General features: G+C 31.6%; 1 protein-coding gene across 1 annotated transcript in view; it reads right to left on the reverse strand.

Annotated features, from left to right (window-relative positions):
* LOC127698471 (TNF receptor-associated factor 3-like) overlaps positions 1 to 10835 on the reverse strand; it is a 43348-nt gene extending 32513 nt beyond the window's left edge. The window contains exons 1-3 of the mRNA XM_052201950.1: positions 10782 to 10835; positions 6855 to 6908; positions 1856 to 1968 (exon numbers count right to left, since the gene is read on the reverse strand). The gene's annotated coding sequence lies outside the window, so the exon portion shown is untranslated. The remainder of the gene's footprint in view (positions 1 to 1855; positions 1969 to 6854; positions 6909 to 10781) is intronic.
* Positions 10836 to 11585: the final 750 nt, after the last annotated feature.

The following is an 11585-nucleotide window of genomic DNA, read 5'->3' on the forward strand; positions in this document are numbered from 1 at the left end:
TTTAAGATCATTTTTTTTAAAATCAGATGTACTTTGTTACATAAAAATGGCACTATAGGACAGTCAATCAGTTCAACGTATGCTATATAAAGGTTCCTAAATAATTTAAAATATTATTCCTGTATGTTGCACATGACAAGTATTCTATCAAAAGGTCATGATACTCGTTTTTCCTCATGTCCGAACAAATATTAACACAAAACGACATTATTTGACATATATTTAGTATAGAAATAAATATTGACCAAATCATATTTCAAAGCATATATAATAAGGTGATAAGGTATGACAATGAAACAACTATTCAAAAGACGAAAGGACGTGGAAATGAGCAACTATATGTGACTGCACTGCCTTCAATAATGAGCAAAACCCCTACTGTATGGTTAAAGGCCCCGGCATGAAAAAATGTGAAACAATTCAAACGAGAAAACCAAGCGCTAAAACAATACACGAAAAACAAATATGACACAACTGAAATTCAGACTTCTGAATAGGTACAGACCAGAAAAAAAATGGGTCAAGGTTTAACATGTTAGTGAGGACTTAACTCTTTCCTTACCTATGACAGTTGTGTAACATCGCAACATCAAATCAAACTGTTCAAAATATCAGAATTTTTTTTCCAAACTGTTGTAGAATAACCACAGTTAAGTCATCATATCAGTGTTAGAAGTGCAAATTGAAAAAGAAAGCATACTTATTATCCTTTAAGGTTTGAATTTCACTTCAGCTATATTGAAACTTCACCAATGTAAGGTAAGATAGTCATTTTTTAATTCCTACATAACTTTCAAGTTTAATTAAAGTAATACAAAGGCTACCTTCATTCTCATCTAAAACATCACTATACAGGCAAGGGCATAGCGAACGTAAGAAGGTGCAAAATGTTTTGCATTGAGCTTCCCGTGTGAAACTGATATATACGAATCTAGAAAGAAGAATTACTGTTTTTTTATTAAGTTTTTTTAAGAATTGTCATTTATGTCATTGTTAAAATGTTGCATTTCTTCGATAATAATTTAAATTTACAAAATCCCTTCGTCTTTTTTTTATCTTTTTTCCAACATTTATATAAAAGTGAAAAGGGGACAATTTCCTTTGCTTTACAAAATTATTGAACCATTTAGTTCCCTCAGAAAATCCGTATGTTTTTTTTCGAAAAAGTTCTATATTATATGCATCCATGGATGAAGTATCGCGTAGCATCTGCGTGTCACTAGAAGATTTCTTGGATAGTCTAAACAGAGAAAAATACGTTTACAGGTTTTTAACATTGATTTTCATCAAATGTTATTTTTCATCTTTCCAATTAAAGTGCAAACTGTGTACACCCTTTGACAATCGTCAATAATTAAGCTTCATATATAACGCCCTCTCGCTGTGGCTATTTCTATGTTGTGAACTATGCTGTTTTACCTACCATATTTAAGTCAGTTTTTATGGTTTAAATGGTTGTTGCGTTTTGTGTAGAAAAGTAACAAAACCATCAATTAAACTGATTTCAAGAATGACATGCAAAATCATAAAAGACACAAATGAACAGACAACAGTCCATCAAAAACTAAACAATAAAATTGAGCAACATACATTCTAATCCGTTCTTTCACAACTAAGACAGACATTACAGGGTACAAAAGATAATTACAGGGTACAAAAGATAATGAGTAAGCAACTATATACAAATAAACTGCTATCGTTATTAAACAAGTATTAACCTTGATGGTTAGGTGAATTTTCTTCGATTTTTACCATATATATGTTCTTAATATTGACGATATTTTAAAGATCCAGAAAAGCGGAAACGTTAATGCGGCAGTATGAATACATGTTTGTGAAGCAATCCTAATTTTACCTTTCGAAGCCATAATGGTTCGTCCCAAGATATACCATAATGGTTCGTCCCAAGATATACTATGAATGCGTAATGGCTACTATGATATTCCATCTTCTGTGAGACACAAGTGTCTGTAATAAATATAAATAACATTTAAAGCTGAAAATCCAAATTAATTCCATGTAGTTTCTTTAACCAATTTTTATTCAATATCATTGGTAATGGTTCAAATGATATTTAAAAAAAACAAATCTCATTACTTTTTTTTACATACAATTCTCTTTAAAAAACTTAAATTTTGTAGTCTTGGAGTCATCCATATATAATTTATAATGCCAATGATATTACTTTTAGTAGATTCTCCATGCACACGCATTTTGTATAATTCCCTTAATGAGCATTGGTTAGTTTGGAAATATTAAAATAAAACAGCGGGTTTTATATCATGGATTGACGTGTATCATTTTTTAAAACAAACATTGAATCTTATTAGGTGCTTATTTTTGTATTGTACTTGTTAACTGGATTGCCCTTCTACAGTTTTAGTTGTGGTTAATTACTTTTTTTGTCATTTTAATTCATGTTCTGATATTCATAAACGTTTATAACTTTCAATGTACATCTTTTTCTTAATCTTATGTCTCAAAAGAAAGATAAAACAGCCAGTTGTCCCATTGGCAATCATTTGTCGTTGGTCCATGTCTGTCATATTTGTTTTTCGTAAATTGTTTTGTTATAGATTAGGCCTTTAGTTTTCTCGTTTGAATTGTTTCTCATATTTAATGTCGGGGTCTTTTATGGTCGACTATACGGTATGTGTGTTTCTCATTATTGAAAACCGTACCATTGCCTATAATTTCTTACATCCACTTTTCATCTTGATTGCAGGGTTTGATGCGCGTCCTGTGTGGATGCAGTAGAAAGTTTCCCGTGCTAGTGTTGTATGCCCTTATATTTTAAAGTTATGTTTTTGCTTGTGAGAGAACTGCCTACCGTTAGTTTTTGAACTCTGGTGGATAGGTGTTTCATTGGCAATCATACCACATCTCCTTATTTTTTTTTGTAGGTATATGATTGCTCCAGATTAGTAAATATCGTTAAAGTGTTTGTTTCTATGTGATATGCCAATAACTAACATCCTTATCTCAAGCAGTTCATATAATGCGATTTACATACAAAAATGGTACTGTTATCGGCTTTGTCTGCGGGAACTACAACACATTTGTCATAGAGTCTTGATATATGTTTGACAACATTTTGGTCTTTGTAGATAGATGTAGCATGAGTGTTCATTAATCCTTTCAAAAAATTAATTCTATTTATTTTTTATCAACTTCCCGTTCGGATAAAATTACCAAAGACTTCCTGAATGTCTGAAATATGATCGTCAACAGAATTGTTTGGCATTTTAAACTTGCTTTCAAATCCTATCATCGGTCGCTATGTCGCCTTAATTTTAGGCTCAGAGTATTTCGACCTTTCAGGTTAAACGTTTCTTTGACAAGTGTTGTTTGCTACCAACTATGATATGACTATCTGGATAATATATGAATATAGAATTTGCGCATTACAACCAGGAGATTTAGATTTAAAACTATATTGAGACCATGCAACACGTGTTTGGGCTTGAAAATTTTAGTTGCAATCGCTGCGGAATAAGTGTACAAGATAATTACACCATACTTTATATCTTTAAAACAGGTAGGCATTTTAGATTTGAATGATTAAAGGCGAATGAAATTGCATAAATAAATGGCATCAAGCATTTTGTTCGCAAAAGAAAGTTTAAAGAAAATGGACCGTTTCTCTCTGTCATCTTTTACAATGCCAACAGGTTTGAAAAGTCTATCATCGGAAATGATAGTTGTAAGGTTTGTACTGTTTTTAAAAATAGGCATTTGTAATACTAGATGTTTCCAAATATATAATTTCACTTTCGAAATGGCCGGTTATATAGCTTCGTGCAGATATCATGTGTGCATAGATTGGTAAGCTAGTGTGTCTTTTTTTAAAAAATTGTGAAGTATTATTGAAAACAGTTTTTTAATTAGGTCGCCACAGTTCTTTTTTAAGATTGTCTTTCCAATTGGTAGCAGAGTAGCCTTGCAAATTATCCATTTTCATTATTTTTTTTGTTGTCGCGTTTTACGATTTTTTTTAAAGTACCAGGTAAAACTTGTTTTATACCAGGCAAAAAACAGCGTTTTCTTTTAAAGCTTGCGAAAAGCACCATTATCTTTATAACAATTATTATAATGGGGAACGTTTACCCAGGCCACAACCAACAATAAAATCGGGTGATGGGATCAAGATTGAATTTCATAATCTGACCTAAGCTACAACGTCAGGGTAAGTTAATATTAAGAAAATAATTTGAGAAGCAGGAGTGTTTCAGTACTGTTCTACTTAATCTAAAGCTTTAAAAACAAGAAGAAATAATAGGTTTCTGTTAAAACATAGAATATTTTCGAAAGAAGTAATAGGACTGATAATTACATGTTATCTGTTGCAATGAACTAAAAAGAAAAGTTTCATTATTTTTTTGGTAAACATGTAAGTATATAACTGATTTGTGCAAGGCTTAAGATCAAATGGAAAACTTTGAATTAGAGACTTTGCCGAGCATTTCAATCTATGACGTAAAATTTCCGCAAACGTGCATTCTTTCGAGAATGGTACATGGAAATCAGTAGATTACCGACGTCATAAACAAGATTGTATACGGTAAAAAAACTGCACACGACAAGATTTATATGGCAAATGCATTTTGTGTGCGTGAATATCACAGTTGCAATGTAATAGGTCAAAAGCTTTTTTGTTACCAAGAATCTTAGATTTCAACATAAAAACAAGATTCAAACACACAACAAAGTTTAGTTGGTGTAGATTGGTCAGCCACGGATATAATTGCGGAAGTAATTGCAACGAGTGATAATCTGAAATTAAATTGTTAGAATAATATTTTGTTAATACAGACGAATTTTAATCATTTTGTTTTGATTCAAACCCTTTTAAGCAATGCACTGAGGCCTAAATTTTGAAAGAAAAAATGGAAAGAACAATAAACAAAAGCCTGTGTAGCTCTCCTGGCAAAAATACAGTAATTTTATATTTATTTTTATCTTTTTAAATCTATAAATTTGTTCAACCTATTATCCAAAAACATTAAAAGCACATGCACCTATCATTACAGTAGATTATCTCTTATATGAAGTCAGTCGATGGTTCCAGTCATGTCAGTGTCAGCTCATGTATATTGTATTGTTGATCATCATTGCTGTTTACAGTTTCTGTTTGTCTATTGATTTATACTATTCAAAACACTAAGCAAACAAGCATTCTGAGAGTATTGCATGGCAATACATAGTCACCTACTTGTTAAAAATTCATTGTCCTGGCACAAAATGCTAACTTGATCTATAACTTGTCATGGTGTAAACTAAATAACAAAATTATATCAAGTCAATATTTTCAAGCATGATGAAAAAAGTGTGGAAACTGACTGATTATTTAAGTGAATGTTCATGTCCAAGGACCATAACTCTGCACAAAATCATCAGACCTGAACAAAATTCGAACTTGATCTTTAACTTGTCATGATAAAACTATAGACCAATTATCAAATCAATATTTCCAAGCATGACTAAAAAAAGTGAGGAAAACTGATTTTTTGAGTTAAGTTTCTAAGTCCAAGGACCATAACACTGCACAAAAGTATCAGACCGGAACACAATTCAAAATAGATCTGTAACTTGTCATGATAAAACTATATACCCATTATCAAATCAATATCTTCAAGCATGACGAAAAAAAGTGTTGAAAACTGATTATTTGAGTGAATTTTCTAAGTCCAAGAACCATAACTCTGCACAAAATCATCAGACCAGAACAAAATTCAAACTTGATCTGTAACTTGTCATGATAAAACAATACACCAAATATCAAATCAATATCTTCAAGGACGAAGAAAAAAAGTGTGGAAAACTGGTTTGCCGTACAGACAGACAGACAGACAGACAGACATCAGACAGACATCAGATAGACAGACAGACAGACAGACAGACAGACAGACGGAGTGCAAACCTAAAGTCCCATTCGACTTCGTCGGTAGGGGACTAATTAGCAAAAAATTGGAAAGAAAACTTCCTTTTAATGCAATCACGGTGTATTAGGTTTGTTGATGGTGTCACTGATATTGGCGTTTTGTAGATCTTGTTATGGATGTGCAGTTTCTGTCAATCATATAATTATTGTTTTCAAGATAAATTAGCAAAAACGGTAAAATTTGTCAAAAATTCCTATTTAATGACAATTACTCTTAGTTGCTATCAATTGATTGTTTCAGTCATATAGATCGTGTACTGCTGATATGTTTTGCTGTTTACAGTTGTCATTTAAGTCCAAAAACTCCTATACGGAATCAATTGATGGTTACAATTATATTATCATTTTGTAGATCTTGTACTGCTAGTCAATTTTGCTGTTTATAGTCGGAAATTGTTAGTAGATATATATTCACATTTTAAGAATTTTGTTAAATCCACTAAAATACAAATTGGTTTTTTTATTTCTTTTTTTTTCAACTACTTTTGTTCTTCTTTTCTTGTTTGTTGTCGACTCGTAAGCTTTTTAAAAAAATCCTTTCCTCTAAAACCACTGAACCGATTGCAACCAGACATGGGCTGATCAAAATATCTAGTACAAAGTTTGTGCTTTTTTTGTTCCTTCTTATCAACCAACATGGCCGCCATGGCGAAAAAGATAACTTAAAACTCATTAAGTATATACTATCTTGAAAACCATATGGATAGAAAAAATATGACAGGGATAATAGTGTACAAAAGTATATGGCTCTTATTCTACTGTTGGTATGACTGACGGCATAAAGGCAGACGTCCATGATATATACTTTTTAATGATAATCATTAAATGAAGAATATTTGCATATGTCTTCCCAACGCAGAAATAAAGACAGATTCGTACGTTTGCACTTGTGTGTAATGGAGTGTTAACTTACCTAATGTATAACTTTTATGACCTCCATAATAAATTGAAATAGAAATTTTGTCACCTGAAAAATAAACGCAAAAACTGAGAAATAATAATATTTGCCTCTGTAATTAAATACTGCAAGTGCAAGTAAGCAACTTTAATCTTGATTGTCTTGATTTAAATTTGATAAAGAGAGAATCATGAACCATACCTCTAAAAATACAAAAATGGTAATATTCTTTTTTTTCAAAAGTAGGCATCACATCTAAATACGAACGATGTGTGTCCGAAGTTCAAAACCGGCTTAGTATATGGTGATGTCGAACGGGCGGGCGGGGAAACGTGGGTACCTAATTTGTGTAATCAACTCCTTCTACTAGTCAGTTTTCAACCTAGATCCCTGAAATTTCACAGGCAGATTGCACATATGTTGAAGTTGTCCACCTGCTATTATAGAATTTTTTGATGATTTTTTCTTATTTTTCCAGACTTGAGAACTTAGTTTTTTCAGCAAAAATTAGTTACAAACATTGCCACCCGGTCATTTGAGACTTTCACTTATTTCTTTGTACCTATCATCCACAAGTAAGATTTGACAAACATTAATACATATCTTATAGCAGCATATCTTCTTTGGTTAGAATGTTGTTCATATCTAAATTGTAATTGGAAGATCTCAAAATGATGATATTTTTTCTTCATTTTTTAGAATTTCAACACATTTGTCTTTATACGACCATCATCTGAAGGATATTGTTAGAAAGTTTTGGATCCATAATCTGATCTTTATTTTAATTTAAGGTAAATATCATAAAGATAATGCTAAATGATATAAGTTTCCCCAATATGAATGTATCACATCTTTTAAATAAAACAGTTTTGACTATTTGAACACAAAATATGTCTGTTCAAAATCTTCCGAAGGTGTAATCAATTCTTAAGCAGTTTTTAAGTGTTACGGATTATGTCCCCCTTGTCCTATCGGTCAGATGCACCCCTTTAGTTTGTGTCGACTGTTGTAATTTTCCCGAAATATTATATCCTACTTAGCAGTTTAGTTATTTTATTGGCAACCGTTTTAATTCAAAAATAATAAACCTAAACATGATTTTTGCGTGGACAGTTCATATTAAACTATACTTTTCTTGGTTAAAAAAAAGAAAAACAACAGGACAATTTTGAGCCGATGTGTAGTTAATAAAATTTCCATGAAAAAGATAAAAGAAATATATGGACAAGGCTCTTGCCTAAACAAACAAGGTTTCCTTGAGTTGAAAAGGGATATTGTGACTTTTAAATATTCATATTCATTTTGATCCAAGTGCCCTTAAGTATACTTTAAAGAGAGATACATGTTATAACAAGCTATATCAATAATTATCAGCTTCTATTGTTTTCATATTACGCCCCTCTACTTGTTCGTGGAAAATAAGAGTTAAATATAAATTGGTTACAACATTCTAAAAATAATTCCCTATTTATATCTTAATCTTTCTCAAAGTATATATTTATACATCACTAATAATCTATTTTAAGTATTTCTCAAAATATATATGAATACCTTGTTGAAATATATTATCGGTGTTTAAGTCTTTCTACATCTATGTTTTGTTTGCTGTTTTTGTTTTAATTAATATTATTATCCTAATTGATACTTTGGGTTTCTCCAATTTGACAACTTCCGTTCACAGAGAGTAATATTGAAATACACTATAGGTAAAAAGATATGCATGTATTTAGTAATGTTGCGACTCTTCTCACGAATTTCTTGGAGAAACAGTATTGATAAAAAAATTATCGCTAAAAACATTTCAAAAGTATTATGCAATTTTATCAGGAGTGTATTCCCATTTATATAATAATTAAGATATTCGCGAACTTTTCTATAATGTTATTACCTGGTGGAATTTATGCAAAAATATAAAAGGTTACATCTAAGTATAAATACATTCGACAGTGTTAATGTATGTACTTGTTCAACTTGTTCATGTTTGAATATAACACGAAGGAGTGGGGTTTTTTTTCAGTGCATTGATATGCCAACTCATCATTAAGTAAAAACTTAAATATTCCCAATAAACACACCCTATGACTATGACTCGATTAATAATAACCATAAGATGTTTTAAAATGTAACAGTTCATGACTTTAATACGAGTATTTCTAATCGTACGATTATTTTTGTGAAAAAAGCTCGTGTTACCCAATCTTGAGTTTTTTGTGGAATGCTATTTGTCTTTCGTCGTTTTTTTTTTTAGCATGATGTTGCCTGTTTCATTCGACAAAGGGTTTATGATTTCCCCCCTGGTATCTTCGACGAAAAGATAAACAACAATAACAAAGCTCAATAACAGAAAACTAAAGATTGGAGTAAAAGAAAGAGCAACACGTACGAACCCCAGCAAAAATCGGGGATAAACTTAGAAGTCGACTGACCATTTTCGACATGTGATTCTCTTTAGATCTTCTTTTGCTGGTCATACAAACTGTTTTTTTTTGTTTCCCTTTATCTATTAAAGATTTAAGATAATTGCCCAAAACGCAAAAAATGGGTGAAAATTATTATTTGATTGAAATAACTCCTATAAGCAGTCCATTAACAATTTAGATTTTGCCGACTTAAGACACTTAAACATCAGTTCATCATGTGATATTAGCTTTCGTTGATAAAATGTCTCTATCTGTGATAATTTTCAAGATAATATAAAAAACGCAAGCAAAAAAAAAAACAAAAAAATAATCATCATTTAAAAAAATAACTCGACTAAGGAGATGATGGACAATTTCGCATATGTTGCTGATAATTCTACTGTATACAGTTTCTCACTATTATAATTAAAAAAAGCAAAATTATTATTATATAGATAACACATAGCTGAGCGGGTGATCGAGCATATTCCTACCCTGAGTACACATTGTCACCCGAGGCGAGTGGTAACAATCTGCTCTATCACCCTCTCATCTATGTGTTATTAAATTTATTAAACTGAATATTCTATTATAATGTCTTTTTTTTTATTCTTTTGAATTGAAACTATGACGTCATGTTCTTAATAACCATCCGTATTTAAAATATTTCAAAGCGCACAATTAATCGAGCGTCTCCGCGCAGGATTATAGAATATAAGCCGTAGGGTAGAAGGATAAACAATCTTCATATTATAATTAAGCAATCAAAATCTGGCATTTTAACATGAAGTATGATAAAGTAAAATGTCTCCCTTGCATTGACCAATCGAAATGTGTCATTTTAACGTAAAGTATGGCATTTAAGAACACTGGATCTTTAAACGGTCAAATGGCGGTATCGGTCATGTCGAGTTACATGTAGATGTTCATATGCTGATCATGTTTTGCTTTTAATTCTTTCTCTGTCTTTTATAGTTTCCGTCAAGATAACATCCAAAAATGCAGTAGTTTCAAAAGTATAGCAGTAACTCCAACTCTATCGTTTGACGATTTTACACCAACAGACGGTATTGTAACGCGACGTGTCATGAATTAAAAGTTCCTTTATGACATTAGTTCCAACCGGAAGGTTATTTCCACTTGAACAGTTTTTGTTCCTGCCGGAATAAAAGTCATAGAATATGTGTTCCAATATGAGCAGATATTATATTATTGTTTATAACAAAGTTTCATACGGAACTTCTGTTAGGAGGAACAAATGCATACGTCGACAGATGTGCGGATCGGCGGTTTTTTCTCTATCTGTCAAAAAAAAAAGAACACGACAACGAACTGACTGATGACAAATTTTTCAGTTCAAATTGACCTGAAAATTAGATAGTAACCCAACGACAAAATTAAAAGCTCCATTTTTGTCTACATGTATAAAACACGAAAAACTAAAAAAAAAACAAATCAAATATAAATATATAATGACCTACATGAGCTTTTGAGTTTTTTCTTTACTTTTCAGTTTAAATGTTATAAACGCATATATACTTACCTTCTTGTTCGCGTTTTATAAATCCATAATAAACTGTCTACTGAGATACGAAAGATAAAGCCGTTGTAATTTTAGCAGCTATGTAATTTCTAAATTTAAATGCGGAAATCCTTATAACTTAAAATAGCTGGAAATTTCTAGAATCATTATTGTTACGTATTTACAGTTTAAGAATGTTATAATATTTCTAGTTATGTAATTTACGATTTCTCTATGAATTTTCCTGTTTGATCTTTTTATCGTTGAAAACAATATCGAAATCATTCCTTTATCCTTGGTTGCTATAAGACGCTTTACCTGACGTACAGTTGTTGCTAGGGTGCTCTCTTCGAGGTCTGCGTTCGAAGTATCAGGGTAGCTATTCAGTGCAAGTTGTTATTTGTACCGAAGACAGCAGACAGTGAACATCGGAAAGGTTGGAAAGGAAGTAATTTACAGCAGGCATAAGGTTTAGTTTAAGTGAAGTGAAGTGCTTGGAACCTGCGGATAGAATATAGAAAGGCTGAGACTGTTGGTTCGGTACAGATTGTCCAAACAGGGCTGGTGCTAAGGTTTTGCGTCTCACATCTCTCACTATTGCAGTGAGTGTTTGCTGACAAACCATACCTTAGTGCTACCCTGTTATTCCAACAGTTTTATACATATGTTTAAATAAAGTTTCATACGCCGAAAGTTTACACCAGTTGAAATAGTTTCCATACATTCGTTTTAATAGGTTTCAGCCCGGTTCCATATACATTTAGGTTCAGACCAGTTTCATACCTTTTAGGTTTCAGCCCAGTTTCATACATTTAGGTTTCAGCC

This window comes from Mytilus californianus, unplaced genomic scaffold (assembly GCF_021869535.1).
Source record: "Mytilus californianus isolate M0D057914Y unplaced genomic scaffold, xbMytCali1.0.p SCAF_4, whole genome shotgun sequence".
Classification (NCBI taxonomy): Eukaryota; Metazoa; Mollusca; class Bivalvia; order Mytilida; family Mytilidae; genus Mytilus; species Mytilus californianus.